The sequence below is a fragment of the Misgurnus anguillicaudatus genome, chromosome 22, assembly GCF_027580225.2.
Source record: "Misgurnus anguillicaudatus chromosome 22, ASM2758022v2, whole genome shotgun sequence".
Classification (NCBI taxonomy): domain Eukaryota; kingdom Metazoa; phylum Chordata; class Actinopteri; order Cypriniformes; family Cobitidae; genus Misgurnus; species Misgurnus anguillicaudatus.
This window is the reverse complement of record NC_073358.2, coordinates 25,877,174-25,889,321: the sequence shown is the minus strand read 5'-3', so window position 1 is coordinate 25,889,321 and position 12,148 is coordinate 25,877,174.

The window sequence follows — 12,148 nt, the reverse complement described above, 5'->3', positions numbered from 1 at the left end:
CCGTTTTCCGGCTGAGAACCAAAGATAGCAGAAACCAGGTCTAGCGTCTTCCCCTGCCGCTTTCCGGCCGAGAACCGAAGATAGCCTTCGCTTGCCGTGGTACGAGCCCTGTGCAGCGGACACATGCCTGACGAGGTCTCCCTGCGGCCGCCCGGTAAGATCAATATTTTTAATATAAAGCTATAAGCTAAAGAGCAGGCGCTGTTGTAATAGCGTCCAGCACAGCGGCTCGAGTGAGCCTCTCTGCTATGAATTTCCCCCGACCGCGTCACCGGTTTGGCACCTCCCACGCCGGGACCGCGCTTATATGCATCGGTTGTCCTATCCATGTTTCGTGCTCCCCCTGCTGTTCCTCTCTCGCCGGGATGGACACAAGGCGAGCCATGAGACTAGATGGATGCATAGACAAGCACATACAGGCTAACCTCCCCTGTGTTCTGTCACAACCCAACCGTTCATGCTTTACACTCACAGAGTCCCTTCCCTCCTCTCACATTCAGTGGCGAGATCTCTGGCAAATTCATATGAATCCCCCGAGTGCATCGGGTGATACCGTTCATACTATGCATGGCTGTTCTATGTGTGTTGCTGCTCCCCTCTGCCGTTCCTCTCTTGTTGAGATGAACAAGCGGGGGAACCGTAGAACTAAGATAGATGGATATGACAAGCAAACATGGGCAGGTCTGCCCCTGTTCCCTGTCATAGCACAGCCACTCGTGCTCTACGCTCGCGGAGTCCCTCGCTCCTTTCCCCGCAGTGGTGAGGTCTCTTAAAGGCTTCTTAGAGTTCACACGCGGTCTTACGGCTCGCTGCCTCTAAAGGCAGCTGTCTAGTGTTCAACGATTACAGAGCTTCATGCCCCTACCCTCCTGGAGCACTAAGAACACTCATTATAAGAGCTTAACCGGCCTGAGTCTGCCTCACTCCGGTAGACCTCACTATTCGTCTATACAGAGCTTCATGCCCCTCTCCTCCTGGTGCGGCGTGATCTCATTCGTCTGCTCGATAAGGCTGACACGCCTCTATTGGAGCGCTAAAAACACTTATTATAAGAGCTTAACCGGCCTGAGTCTGTCTCACTTCGGGAGAGCTCACTATTCATCTGCCCAGTCATTTCTCTCTGGTTTAGACGGAATCAGAGGCAGAACGAATTTGTTTATAATATACTGAGGCCCGAATACCTCCCTTTATTCAGTCCCGTCTTATATCAGTGCGCTGAATATTGGTACATTCTTATATACCCAGTTTTTCTGCCCTTTTAATAAACGGCAAAACCGCGGGCCTCACGGCAGACTTCCTCTCTGTGATGGGTCCAGTCTGACATTAAACCACCTAGACATACTGCTCTGCTCTGTGAGCCATTCTGGTCACCGTCACTACTGAGGCTCGTGCACCTGAACGGCCGAGCTCTGGTCTTCGCAGCACAGCTGCGTTGACAGAGAATGACCTCTGGGAGAGGAAGGGTTATGTCGCGCCTCGGCTGGACTGCCCTGAAATGTTTTCTGTGTGCTGTTTATGGAAAGAAATCAGACTCAATATTATTAACAAATACATGCACAGTTATCTTTGAACTGGATGCATGTTACAAATGTATTTACTATCCACGAACAAATGTCTTTAGATTTGAATATGTGAAATTCAGAATTTGAATGAACGTGCATCGATTTGCACAAATGCACAAATACACATGTTCCACTGCGCATTCAAATATCACAATTCGCGCGCGCAAAAAGGGAGATGTGCATTTGTGGATCAGATGACACGCGTGCATTAATCCCGCTCTGTTCATTTGTATATTGAGACTTTCATTTCGCAGTTTAAAGCATTTTATGAGCCAAATACAAACAACTATCAATAAATGAACTAAACAGATGTCTTTGATTTTGTGTCTGCGAATTTTAATATTTACGTGAATGTGCATCGATTTGTACAAACAGAGACATATTTGTGAATTCAGTTGGCATATTTCGTATCATTATTTCACAATTTGTGCACGCAAAAAAGAGGATGCGCACCTGTGGATCAGGCGACGCGCGTGCATTAATCCTGTTCTGTTCATACGAGTTTTGAGACTTAAGTTGCGTGGTTTGCACTGAAAGATCCACGAGCACAGATGTGCTATGAAAACAGTCAACACTAGGTGTCAGTCCAACAGGGTTTCACACATGGCGGTGAATTCTGTTTTCTGTGTTTCCCTTTAGTCTGGTGTTTTTATAGCATTACGTTTATTATCTATATATATTAAATGTTTTAATGGCTTGGCTACTGAGATGTGTTTGTGTGCATGTATGTAATGTATCTTTATTGTCCTTTAATGGTAAGTCAATTATTTTTACAATTTAAAACATTTTAAAAAGTAATACTTTCAAGTATTAAACTATACCATTTATTAAAATATTTCATAATTTACCTATTTTCTATTATTTCTTTTTACCTTATATATATAGCCTACGAGTTTGTTCTACAATTATTTTGTTACATGCATACAAATGAATATGCCCCAGCCTGTTTATATATAAATAACACTTCACATCATGGGTTTGTGCTATATTTATGTATTTATTAAGAATGTCCACATAATAATTATTAAAACAATTTTATTAAAACAGGTTATAAAAATACCACAATAGAAAACTGGGGAAAGTATGAAATATTTAATAAACTGTATTGTAGAATACATTAAATTATTGGGTTTTTTTTTGGTATGGACCATTCAAATCTTTGGTCTTTATAAATATATAAAAACATACCGTGATAAAAACGCTACACTAAAGGGAAGGGAACAGACTTTGACAGAACACCTGAAGTCAGTTGCTTTGGACCTACGGGTAGCATTAACGCAATCCTGTATTACCGCACTGACAAGCCAACCGCATGAATGCAACCACGGCGCTTTTTACATTGAATTAATGAAACTAGCTATGACCTTCTTGTTTTTCACATCATACATGTATAATGAAGGCCAAATAACTTGGTAAGAGGTCATTTCGTTAAATCACAGGCTACAGCCAGGGCTGGATTGTCAATATTGGGCGAGTGCCCCAGGCAATAGGGGGTCACCAAGGTCTCCAGACTGCGGCCAAAACGTTTTTACAAGTACTCGAGCATGTGCGGGCACTACGGAATGCACGATCGGGTTTTAACCGCTCAATTGCATGACGCGTAATCGCGTATATCGTTTTATGTCACCATGCGCTCGGTTGATTTTACAGATGGATCTACGCAGCCCTGGTAAAGTTAACACATCGCACTCAGAACCGCGCCGGTTAAACATTACAGCGATGAGAGATAAAGAGAGCCGGACAACTTTTAGCCTACATTAACACTAAAAACATTATAGACGAGAATAAAGGTCTACATCAGTGCCCAAGGAAAACTAGATAAAAGATGAGAAACGTGTAAAGGATACAAGCATGTAAACTGCTGCCCTGCCACTCATCTCATTAAAGTATGCTATCTAGATATAACTTATTGTAGCCTATATGTAGCCTATCTTATGCCTAGTTAAGGGGGTTGTATGAATCTTTGATTCATAACTTCCTATTCTGAAAGTTTCATTAATTGTGCATAATGATGACATGTGCAGCAACTGCATAGTTAAGTCTATTTAGTATTTTTCAGTAATGCAGTTATTTTGGGAAAATGTCAAAATATTGCATTGTAGGCTTATTTAAGGTGTGCTCTACATTTTCTGCTAGCGCTCCTAAAATTTTAAGTCAGGGGCTACATTGCTCCTAATAACAAAAACGTTAGTCTGGAGCCCTGAATGACTAGTTTAAAATAATAAATAAATAAATAAAATATATTGGGGGGGCACTTCACTGTGTTAATCCGGGCCTGGCTACAGTGAATGCGTGAGAAAGTGAAACTGAGATAATAGAATGATAGCGTCGTCTGCAGATTGTCTGCAGATGCAGTATTAAAGATTAAAATAACTTTAACTGATCAACACAAATATAAAATGCCATAATATAATTGACGTTTTTTACCAGCATTTAAACCTTTATAGTTTTTTCTTTGTGTATCTGCAACATCCGCCCGTGGATGAGGAAGCTGCAGCCAATGTCGTTGGCTTTTTTCTTTATAGTGAACTGACTGAACACTTGACTCTTACCTGGGCATTTAGATATTCAAGTTTTCATTTTTAATTTCTGGGTGAAACATTTTAAGCATGATGATCATCTGTCGACTCGACAGTTTCAGCACGTCCTTGCGGAGAGACTTTAACGTCTTTTTGTTCACTCCCCATGAGCTGAACGATTTTATTTTGTACTTTTTTATATATATTTTCAACATATATTCAAGAAACACACATGATATAATGTAAGTTGTTATAGATAGAATAAGCTTGTTCTGAAATGATGACAAAATCTAAATGACTGAAAATGATCTTGAAATGATCCATCTTAATTTAGCCAAAATACTGATTCATTCGTTTTCATACTTTATAGACAAGGCCGCCTTAATGCACGGGCTTACCTGGGCTGAAGCCCAGGGGCCTCCCAAGTTCAAGGGCCTCCCAAGTTTGCGTTCATGACGAGCTGAAAATGTCATATTGTTTTGTAACTTGTCAGGTTTTCTGTCAATCACTCTAATTGCACGTTACATGGCTGCTGATTGGTCCGTTGTAACTTAACGTGAAATAAAATGTCAGACGTAACATATTTTTTATTCCGCGTAATGTAATTAAGTGCGCGTTGTCAACTTGACATTCCTGCACGTTAGATTGAGTGTGACAGAGAAACGGGAAATAATCCACCAACAAATGAAAGAGTCATTTCTGAAATTTCATAATAAGCACTAGTGAGGTGCAGCTCTCTCTCTCTCTCTCTCTCTCTCTTTCCTGCGCGCGCTCGCTCGTTCGCTTTCTCTGTGCTTGTGCAGCTGTCTGAGTCTCTGGCATGCAGAAGTCTCTGACCCGTGCAAGAAACTGTGCCGCTAATTTAAGAAAGGAGTTCCCGCACATAATGCTGTTAGTTGTTATAAAGTTTAAGTTTACTCGCGTTTATATCAGTGACGCGTGCGCAGCTGGAACGATGTAGTTTGACGCGACGTCAGCTCACAGTACACACATCTGTTGGTAGAAAGACGAGAAAGAGACGCAACGGTAAAGGTGCAAGTCTAAGAAAGTAAAGAGCGACAAGACCATCTCAAATGATCATCCCCTGATAGCACCATTATAATCTCCTTATCTTAGGATCTTATATACATGTATGTTCCCTGTCTGTCTTGTGCATATTCATACTTGGTCGTTTTACATGCTTATGTATGCATAAATACTAAATACAATGCATACTATATCTTCAGTAGCCTACAAAATAAATAACTGATTAAAAAACAAGATTCTGTCTATAAAGACTTATCTTTTGTTATCATTAATGCATTTAACAAGATTCTGTCTATAAAGACTTATCTTTTGTTATCATTAATGCATTTTTACTTTAAAACTAACTTTAAATTATTATATTTTTAAAACTGTGGTGAGCATTTAGTTAGTGAGTGGCAATTTTCTGCTAATTATATTCCAAAAACTATATAAACATAAAGCTTATAAACATATAAACTTTCACACATTTTGGTTTTATTATCATCACAAGTTGCTGTGTGTGGTTGTTAAATAAAGTGTCTTGTGTTTATGCTCAAGTGGACTCAGTGATATGTTAATAACAATATTATGGTGTTTTCTGGCTCAAAGAGGGAAAACTCACTGTTGTATGTCTCGAAAGAAACTAATGCATTTTGTGATGTAGATTACCTAGATAATACACTTAAAAAAGAGACTATAAATCGAGGGGAAGGGGGGCCTACAAAACCTCTTAGCCCCGGGGCCTCACATTAGGTTAAGGCGGGCCTGTTTATAGATAAACATTAATTTATCTAATCAACCTATTATCATCAAATGCGTATGAATAGCAATCAGTGTGATTATCGTGCAATACATAGCCTACGCCAAATTCCACTTTGCGTGCATATGCTAGTCCTTCCCGTTCACTTAAATGGCGCATCGTTTGGTGTCGTTGTTTTTTTGTCTGTTTTTTAAACCATTGCCGATTGGGTTTGGATATCATTTTATTTTACAAAAACTTACTCTAACCCTAAACCCAAGAGACAATGGTAAAAAACAAATGAGAAACCAATTATTAAAAAACACGAATAGATGAGCCATAAGGGAACAGGAAGGACTTGCGTAACATATTCACTCAAAATTGTAATTTTATGTAGCCTATGTATTGCACGATAATCAAACTGCGTGTTATTTGTACGCATTTCATGAGAATACTAATATATTATTGAAAATGGCCTATATACAGTGCTTGTGTATTGCATTCGTTTTGTACATTTACAGCGCAGTGTTCTGTATACCGATGCTCTGAAAATTTGCACTTAACAAGCCTAAACCATGTTCTTTAATTTATTTATGTATTTTTGTTTAAATGTAGCTGTAGTAGCTTGTGTTGATGATGTTTCTTCTCATAAGGGTTAAGGCATAGCACCCAACTTCTAGTGTACCTCGTTGTTCTGGATTTAAATTATATTTTTAGTAAATATAGGCCGTAAAATTGCATACAGCGCCACGCAAAATCACCGCAAGGGAAAGTCCGACACCGCTACAAAACTAGTTCAGTGACATTATTTGAAATTTAATCAGTAATTTGATTTAGGAGCTTAATAAAAAAACGTTACCGTGTGTGTAATGTACTGTCACTCAGATCAGGATCCTTACTGCCTTTCCTGATCTGGGTGACAGTACATTACATTTTTATATACTAATCCAATAAAAAGTCGGGATATATAAATCCAGGTAAAGATAGGCAAAGAAACACTCAGCAACGTATGGCAAAGCAAGACTTCGCACCGAACAGGTTTGGTGAGATCTAAATGAAGATCTAAATGAAATAAATAAAGTCCACCAAATGAAGAACAGGCGATGCGCGCAATACGGGCAGATGGGAAATTTAGTAAATGTTAATATTCGGGCGAGTAATCCCTCTGACGACCCAAAGACGAAGCCTGAGGAGCGCTTTTAACAACAGGCAACAGACTTTTTACAATTTATATCATACTAATTATGTACGTTTATAAATCATGTTTTCGTTCATAATTTATGAACCGATCAGCAGTTCAGCACTTCAAAGTGTGTATAAGTAGGCTACTTTGTTAAAGGAACACGCCCACATTTTGGGAATTTAGCTTATTCACCGTATCCCCCAGAGTTAGATAAGTCCATACATACCTCTCTCATCTCCGTGCGTGCTGTAACTCTGTCTGACGCAGCCCCCGCTAGCTTAGCTTAGCACAAAGACTGGAAATGCATGGCTCCAGCTAGTATACTGCTCCCAATAAGTGACAAAATAACGCGATCATTTTCCTATTTATGTGTTGTGATTTGTATAGTCAAACCGTGTACAAATAACAAGGTGATATGAGACACAGCGATCTTTTAACAGTATACATACTGAGAACTATATTCTCTGAAGACGAAGCACTGCCGCATGGGCGGAGTGATCTGCTCGCAGCACACGAGAAGCCCCTGGTGAGGAGCAGAGAATTCGGTCAGAGTTGTGCAAATCACTCCGCCCATGCGGCAGTGCTTCGTCTTCAGAGAATATAGTTCTCAGTATGTATACTGTTAAAAGATCGCTGTGTCTCATATCACCTTGTTATTTGTACACGGTTTGACTATACAAATCACAACACATAAATAGGAAAATGATCGCGTTATTTTGTCACTTATTGGGAGCAGTATACTAGCTGGAGCCATGCATTTCCAGTCTTTGTGCTAAACTAAGCTAGCGGGGGCTGCGTCAGACAGAGTTACAGCACGCACGGAGATGAGAGAGGTATGTATGGACTTATCTAACTCTGGGGGATACGGTGAATAAGCTAAATTCCCAAAATGTGGGCGTGTTCCTTTAATACAATATTCTATAAGTGCTTAAATATAGGCTATTATTCACATAACCTTAAATGACGTATAATCTGATTTAGGATCTTAATAAAATTTAGACTCCTATATCAGATTATACATTGTTTGGCGTTGGGGATAACAGCATAGCAACTGATTTCTGGTGTTCTGTCAAAGTCTGTTCCCTTCCCTTTAGTGTAGCGTTTTTATCACGGTATGTTTTTATATATTTATAAAGACTAAAGATTTGAATGGTTTATACAAAAAAATAATACTAATTTAACGTATTATATAATACAGTTTATTGGGTGTTTCGTGCTTTCCCCAGTTTTCTATTTTGGTGTTATTTGTAACCTGTTTTAATAAAATTGTTTTAATAATTATTATGTGGACATTCTTAATAAATATAGCACAAACCCATGATGTGAAGTGTTGTTTGTATGTAAACGGGCTGGGGCATATTAATTTTTATGCATGTAACACAATAATTGTAGAACAAACACGTAGGCTATATATATAAGGTAAAAAGAAATAATAGAAAATAGGAAAATTATGAAATATTTAATAAATGGTATAGTTTAATACATGAAAGTATTACTTTTTAAAATGAAGTGAATTATACTGTAAAAATAATTGACTTACCATTAAAGGACAATAAAGATACATTACATACATGCACACACAAACACATCTCAGTAGCCAAGCCATTAAAACATTTAATATATATAGATAATAAACACCAGACTAAAGGGAAACACAGAAAACAGAATTCACCGCCATGTGTGAAACCCTGTTAGACTGACACCTAGTGGTGACTGTTTTCATAGCACATCTGTGCTCGTGGATCTTTCAATGCAAACCACGCAACTTAAGTCTCAAAACTCGTATGAACAGAACAGGATTAATGCACGCGCGTCGCCTGATCCACAAATGCGCATCCTCTTTTTTGCGTGCACAAATTGTGAAATAATGATACGAAATATGCCAACTGAATTCACAAATATGTCTCTGTTTGTACAAATCGATGCACATTCACGTAAATATTAAAATTCGCAGACACAAAATCAAAGACATCTTTTTAGTTCATTCATTGATAGTTGTTTGTATTTGGCTCATAAAATGCTTTAAACTGCGAAATGAAAGTCTCAATATACAAATGAACAGAGCGGGATTAATGCACGCGTGTCATCTGATCCACAAATGCACATCTCCCTTTTTGCACGCGCAAATTATGATATTTGAATACACAATAAAACATGTGTATTTGTACATTTGTACAAATCGATACACGTTCATTCAAATTCTGAATTTCACATATTCAAATCTAAAGACATTTGTTCGTGGATAGTAAAATACATTTGTAACATGCATCCAGTTCACAGATAACTGTGCATGTATTTGTTAATAATATTGAGTCTGATTTCTTTCCATAGCTGTTTATCCAAAACATACTGTGTAATACTGTCAGTTATGCGACCTCACTATAGTGGCGAACAGAATTGAATTCCTCTAAGAGCAATTTCCGTGCTTACTATACTGTGTATTGACACCCCACGGCTGTACGGTGTCTCTAAACACTTTTTCGCCTTACCGACAAGCAGTTAGTAATACGCACACACGGCCCGCCGTCCATAATTGTATCGACGCTTGCCGAAAAAAACCCGGTTTGGCCATATACTGTGTATTGACACCCCACGGCTGTACAGAGTCTCTCCCACCTCAGTTTCTCCGCTACAATACTGACGACGCAAACGAGCACGGTCTTACGGCTGTTATTTTCTCTTCCTAGAGAGACGGCAGCCTCAGACTTTTTCATGGCTCCAAGCGTTTGCATTGCGCCCTCTCCGGACAGCCACTCAAAGGCTTACAGCCAAGCAGTTTATGACGTTTTTCGGCCATATAGCTGATTTATATCAGCGGATCCGAAGACGCTCACACCTCCGCTCCGCTCCAATACTCGGAGATATTGCTACCCGCCACAATAAATTCCATTTTATTACGCTCGGAAAGCGAGCTCAAAGCGCGCTCACGGTCAGACGCGTGGCATCTCGTTAAAGACGGGCCCACGCACCCCTCTAACGAGCCCCAGAAAGCTGAATATCGTGGCATTCTGTTCATAAGACCACTTCAGTTTAACTGATTAAAGGTCCCGCCCCGAGCTGACGGCCTGGAAGCTCATGCTTTAAGTTACACACGGCTGCATGAAGTGCTATCATTATGAGTTCGCCAGCATCTGCTGTGGGTTGAACACGCTTTACGACGGCAATCAGCCTTCGGCACGTGGAACGCCCGTTTGTCTCATATCAATCACCTTGTACTGTACATATGGTCCATTAAGGGGATGATTTTAGCACTGCAGCACTCTCGACCGTGTTATTGTGATAATGCGGTCGGGCAAACTACGATGGTTTCATTATTCACCGAACCAGACTGAGATCTCGCCCCTGTACAAGCTAAAGAGTCATCTCCTTTATAAACTCATTGCATTGCTTTTGAGCTATGTGCAATCAGAGTGATACGCATCTCGTGCTTAAACTACCAAGATGCAGACATATTAACCCGTTACGATGGGCATGCGGAGATTGCATCCGTGGGACACGACCTACATTACGTGCCTTATGACACGTTGACACGAGCTCTTAGGACCCCTTTCGCGAGGCGTCCTTATGCAAAGTCTGATCTATTCTGTCTATTGACAGCAAAAAGTCTAAACCCACCGCGAATTGTGGGTGGAACACTTTTCTTCTCACTACAGAGGCTCGTGCACGGCGGCTCTCTCCCCCTACCTATATCTATGTGGCGTGATAACAGCGAACCATGCTTTAACGACCGACCATTCACTTTATTCATAAGCCTGTCATTTCTCAGATGCGGACGGTGCCCGAGGCACAGCGCTCTGGAACTGTCCAAGTTCCTGTATGACAGATACGTCTGACGTACATCAGATGATCAGCTGTTCATCTGCGTAACAGATCACTCAGTAGCGCACCTGTCAATACAGGTAATTTATGGATCGTTGACGTTACCACCTCCCGTGACAATAATGCTCACTCGTGGTTAGTCTACTCCATGTATGGATTAGCTCCTCGAGCATGGTCTTAGAGGTTTCTCATTTGACATTTGTGACACGGCCGGCTGGTCCCCGTCGTCCACGTTGTCAGTTTACAGCTTCGACATCTCTGCTTCGCGCACTACTGAGGTTTGTTGCATTAAAGGTGCGCCCGTAAGCTCACCTGTATGCACGATATTCTTTTTAATTATATGCGTCCACCGTGCGCTTAGAGAAGCTCACATATGCACGCTATAACATTTCGGTATACACTAAAAATGCGCTTGGAAAAGCTCACCTGTACGGCTGTGTTATGCTTTGTGACACATACAATGTTGTTCATCTGTGTACGTTCACGGTGCGTTGGGTGCCCACCGTTACGTTCATCAATCATATCTGCACACATTCACGGCGCGTTCTGTGCACTGATTTATCTATACGCATTCACGGTGCACGAAGGGTTTACCCGTGTGCGCACAATTTATTATCAGAACACATGACGGCGCACTCGAGAATCTTGCCGGCCTGTGCATTATAACACTCTGATTCATCTATATGCATTCACGATGTACCCAAGTGTTCACCTGTGCAATTTATAGTCAATACACATTTACGACGCGCTTGGAAAGCTCACCGATCTGTGCACTATAATACTACCTATATGCATCCCGATGCGCTCGAGGGCGCACCTGGGTTCACACTATTATGGTATTTGTATAATCCCACGCTACGAACCGTTCTGCCGCATATAGTCAGATCGGCCATTCGTGAGCTTCGCAGATCACTCACTACGTATGCCTGTTGCTAACAGTGGTTATTTAGATGGATCGTTGAAACCATCGCACTGGCTCACGCCCCTCTATGAGCTATGTCCTATATGTTAGAGCCCACTCTGTGCGAGTTTGGCTTCATCATGGACTTGGTCTACAGGAGTATCTATATTTGATATCTGCTACGCGGCCGGCTGGTCTACGCCATCTACGTTTGTCAGATTGTACAGCTTAGACGTCCCTGCCCTACGAGCGCAGGTTCTCTCGCCTCAATTATGCACGCTCATGCGTTTTATGTGTACACCACGGTGCGCTCAGCGAGCTCACCAACGTGACTCTGAATTTACTTATCTCGCACACCCGCGGCGCGCTCGGTGATCTCGCCGTCTTGTGCTATGTTATGTGCTCCCGGTGCGTTTTAAC